The sequence below is a fragment of the Schistocerca piceifrons genome, unplaced genomic scaffold, assembly GCF_021461385.2.
Source record: "Schistocerca piceifrons isolate TAMUIC-IGC-003096 unplaced genomic scaffold, iqSchPice1.1 HiC_scaffold_1277, whole genome shotgun sequence".
In the NCBI taxonomy this organism is placed as follows: domain Eukaryota; kingdom Metazoa; phylum Arthropoda; class Insecta; order Orthoptera; family Acrididae; genus Schistocerca; species Schistocerca piceifrons.
The window spans coordinates 2,501-7,500 of NW_025727099.1; the positions used below are offsets into that span (position 1 = coordinate 2,501).

The 5,000-nt window shown below is 53.6% G+C and overlaps 1 non-coding gene across 1 annotated transcript in view; it reads left to right on the forward strand.

Moving 5' to 3' along the window:
* The first annotated feature begins 4,613 nt into the window (after positions 1 to 4,613).
* Positions 4,614 to 5,000, forward strand: part of LOC124731262 — a 1,909-nt gene continuing 1,522 nt past the window's right edge. Inside the window, exon 1 of the ribosomal RNA XR_007008231.1 lies at positions 4,614 to 5,000. This exon is cut by the window's right edge and continues 1,522 nt beyond it. This is a non-coding gene — a ribosomal RNA (small subunit ribosomal RNA).

Sequence of the window (5,000 nt, forward strand, 5' to 3'; positions counted from 1 at the left end):
CACCCGCACCCGTTCGTGGACCACCCCAACCGCCAAACGCGCACCTCCAGCGGATGAACGGCGGACGTTTCCCGCACTCGTAAAGTGCAATCCACCCCTATAACTTGCGTTTCATGAAGAGTTATTTCCAATATGCGACATTCCCGCTGTCCCTATACATGAGCCGCGACCTGTACCACTTACGAGCGAGAGACGCGATCGCGTTGCTCACTGTACGGCGTCCGATACCGAGCCATCAGCATGTCGGTCCCCATGCGCGTTGCACTCGCACTCGCACTCGCAAAAACGTGGGGCAAATATATTACGCGGAAGAGTTATAACAGACCGAGCCCCACTGCATGGGGGGAGTCTTTGTCACTAATGTACACAGATAGAACATTGTGGACTGGAACCAGATTACCCGTACACACGGCGCTGATTAGTAATCAATGCAGAGCCATCAAACTACAGAAAATATATACAACTGTCCGTATACATGCTGAAAGAGTCTGCCCACAATGGGAACCACACGTCAGCCAGACACTCTGATCACGCACCACTCTCTGCTTCTAACAGGCGCACATACAATATGTAAGCACCAGCATGGAACAACATCCAGTGCATCCTCTCCGCCACATTACACAATCCACACTATCACAACCAGACCAGGAGGTCCATGCGGAAAATAGAATATCCCACCCTTTCGACATCCACCATTGCGCAGATAAGGCACCAACACCCACACATGTCCTATACAACGGTGCACCCAACATCACAATAGTACCTCCTGTCACAGCGCACAAACAATGACATGAGTCAAAGACACAGGTCTGACACAAGCATAGAATTGGAGCGCCGCCTCTAATAAGCCAAAGGTGCATCCTGACGTGACAAATCTCATCATGTCACAAGCATTCACTTACTATAATCACTATCAACGAACCTGCCGCCCCGCCCCCCCCCCCCCCCCCCCACACCTTTCCTTACAACAACGTGTAACCTAACCTAACCCATGTTGTACCTTAACCTAACCCATGTTGTACCTTAACCTAACCCATGTTGTGCCTTAACCTAACCCATGTTGTGCCTTAACCTAACCCATGTTGTCCCCTAACCTAACCCAAGTTGTCCCCTAACCTAACCCATGTTGTCCCTTAACCTAACCCATGTTGTGCCTTAACCTAACCCATGTTGTGCCTTAACCTAACCCATGTTGTCCCCTAACCTAACCCATGTTGTCCCCTAACCTAACCCATGTTGTGCCTTAACCTAACCCATGTTGTCCCCTAACCTAACCCATGTTGTGCCTTAACCTAACCCATGTTGTCCCCTAACCTAACCCATGTTGTCCCCTAACCTAACCCATGTTGTCCCCTAACCTAACCCATGTTGTGCCTTAACCTAACCCATGTTGTGCCTTAACCTAACCCATGTTGTCCCCTAACCTAACCCAAGTTGTCCCCTAACCTAACCCATGTTGTCCCCTAACCTAACCCATGTTGTGCCTTAACCTAACCCATGTTGTGCCTTAACCTAACCCATGTTGTGCCTTAACCTAACCCATGTTGTCCCCTAACCTAACCCATGTTGTCCCCTAACCTAACCCATGTTGTGCCTTAACCTAACCCATGTTGTCCCCTAACCTAACCCATGTTGTGCCTTAACCTAACCCATGTTGTCCCCTAACCTAACCCATGTTGTCCCCTAACCTAACCCATGTTGTCCCCTAACCTAACCCATGTTGTGCCTTAACCTAACCCATGTTGTGCCTTAACCTAACCCATGTTGTCCCCTAACCTAACCCATGTTGTCCCCTAACCTAACCCATGTTGTCCCCTAACCTAACCCATGTTGTCCCCTAACCTAACCCATGTTGTCCCCTAACCTAACCCATGTTGTCCCCTAACCTAACCCATGTTGTCCCCTAACCTAACCCATGTTGTCCCCTAACCTAACCCATGTTGTCCCCTAACCTAACCCATGTTGTCCCCTAACCTAACCCATGTTGTGCCCTAACCTAACCCATGTTGTGCCCTAACCTAACCCATGTTGTGCCCTAACCTAACCCATGTTGTGCCTTAACCTAACCCATGTTGTGCCTTAACCTAACCCATGTTGTGCCTTAACCTAACCCATGTTGTCCCCTAACCTAACCCATGTTGTCCCCTAACCTAACCCATGTTGTGCCTTAACCTAACCCATGTTGTGCCTTAACCTAACCCATGTTGTGCCTTAACCTAACCCATGTTGTGCCTTAACCTAACCCATGTTGTCCCCTAACCTAACCCATGTTGTCCCCTAACCTAACCCATGTTGTGCCTTAACCTAACCCATGTTGTCCCCTAACCTAACCCATGTTGTGCCCTAACCTAACCCATGTTGTGCCTTAACCTAACCCATGTTGTGCCTTAACCTAACCCATGTTGTGCCTTAACCTAACCCATGTTGTCCCCTAACCTAACCCATGTTGTGCCTTAACCTAACCCATGTTGTGCCTTAACCTAACCCATGTTGTGCCGTAACCTAACCCATGTTGTGCCTTAACCTAACCCATGTTGTGCCTTAACCTAACCCATGTTGTGCCTTAACCTAACCCATGTTGTGCCTTAACCTAACCCATGTTGTGCCTTAACCTAACCCACGTTGTCCCCTAACGTAACCCACGTTGTCCCCTAACGTAACCCACGTTGTCCCCTAACGTAACCCACGTTGTCCCCTAACGTAACCCACGTTGTCCCCTTAACGTAACCCACGTTGTCCCCTAACGTAACCCACGTTGTCCCCTAACGTAACCCACGTTGTCGCCTATCGTAACCCACGTTGTCGCCTAAACCTGCTCTGTAATTGTTATACGACTCGTTCAATTAGTGTAGTGTTGCCCACCCGCAACCCTCGCAATATAGTTCGCTACTCGCACTGCCCGCTCCCCTGTGTATCGCTTCATGTTAAACACCTTGCAAGTCTTGCTGACTTTCCACATGCTCCTGCTGTACACTGTAATGTGGATGGCAGCAGGGCGTACATGCCGCCCCCCCCCCCCCCCACCTCTCCCCACGTCCCCACCTTGCCCCCTGCCTTCGCAAGGTGGTTGGTGACAAGTTTGCATGTTCAATGCCCTTCGCATGCGACGTACTCAGGCTACGTTGTGGTGCGGCCTGTGTCAACCGTCCGCTAATGTCGTACGCGTAAACCACAATCTGTACTGCACATTCGTCCTTATGTACCGAATGATACATCGTGGCACATGTGTGACCGTACAACGACTGCGCCCAAAAACGGCGGACCATACAGTGCAAATATTGTGCACGCAGCTACGTGTCGTCTCCCTATGAGAGCTGGATTGCAGTGTGGTACGCCATAGAGACGTGTGGGAGGAACGGACGCCGTGGATGGCGATCAGCATGAGCTGTCTGTTGATGTATTCGGACCTAGTCGTCTCTCCTCACACACCGTGATGGCATGGTGCACCGCGTTCCATATCTGCGACATGCTACAGAGGCCGGTTGACAGTCGTTCGAGCAATGGACATCGCATACGTACGGGGGCCACCTTCCACGTATTGTCTAGGCGTGCACATTTTGTTGCGTGTATGTGGGCAGACGTAGTGTGGCGTGACACCTGACACAGGCATGCAATAATCGTTGAAGTTGCAAATGGCGATGGACGCCTACGTTTTCTGGTGAAGTTACGCAAATGAAGAAATGGTAACCCGTTGTGGTGCGGTTGTTCTCGCTAGGGGTGAATCGGTGATGGCGACGATAGGTTGAGGTACTAACCGGTTGTTCCAGCGATACCCACCATGCCGACGAAACTGAACGGCATCTGGGTGTGAAGCGATACGCGGCGGTGGCTGGGTGGGACCGTCCCCGGCCGGTGAGGGGGCGCCTCCCGGCGTGCTGGCCGCGCGGTGCGTGGGCGCACGCGCTACAGCCGGCTGGTGGGGGCGGCCAGTGGCAGGCGCGCCGGCCGACGGACGCGGCAGGCGTCGCAGCTGCGCGCCGGCGCACCCTGCGCGCGGCGCCGTGCGGCCAAAGTAGGTCCTCGCGGGCCCGGTGCGAAGCGCGGTGGACATCTGCAGTGTGCTGGTCCGATTGAGGACTGTGTGCGTTGAGGATGCGCCGCCGCCCGGCGCTCGGCGCCGCGACGCCGTCTGCTGCTCGGTCGCCCCAGCGGTTCTCGCTGGTGGTTTGTATCGCAGCTGTGCGGATGTGTTGGCGTGTGCGCTGTGCTGGGAGAGTTCGCTTCGGCACCCAAGTGGGGCTTTTGTCCTTCTGTGGCGCTGGCGTTGGAGCTGCCGGTCACCGTAGGTGGCGCGTGTTGTCTCCCGCCGGCAATGCCACGACAGCACGCTCCCGGGCCTCTGTCGGCAGCGGCAAGCTCAGTTGGGAGCACGGGTGGTCGCACCGAAAGCGTCTACTCGCCTAACTCCGGGCGATTGCGCCTCTCTCGAACCCGACCAAGTACTTGGGACGGCGCTGCGCGCCGCCGGGACCTGAGAGGGTTTCGAGGTGTATTGTGCAGGGGAGCTCAGCCTCCTCCTGTTTGCAGAATGATTGAGCGGACGCTTGCGTGTTCGCGCGGGCCCCCGGGACACACTCCCGGGCGGCCGGCTGCTCAGCTCTAGTTGACGCAGCTCCCTGGTTGATCCTGCCAGTAGTCATATGCTTGTCTCAAAGATTAAGCCATGCATGTCTCAGTACAAGCCGCATTAAGGTGAAACCGCGAATGGCTCATTAAATCAGTTATGGTTCCTTAGATCGTACCCACGTTACTTGGATAACTGTGGTAATTCTAGAGCTAATACATGCAAACAGAGTCCCGACCAGAGATGGAAGGGACGCTTTTATTAGATCAAAACCAATCGGTCGGCTCGTCCGGTCCGTTTGCCTTGGTGACTCTGAATAACTTTGGGCTGATCGCACGGTCCTCGTACCGGCGACGCATCTTTCAAATGTCTGCCTTATCAACTGTCGATGGTAGGTTCTGCGCCTACCATGGTTGTAACGGGTAACGGGGAATCA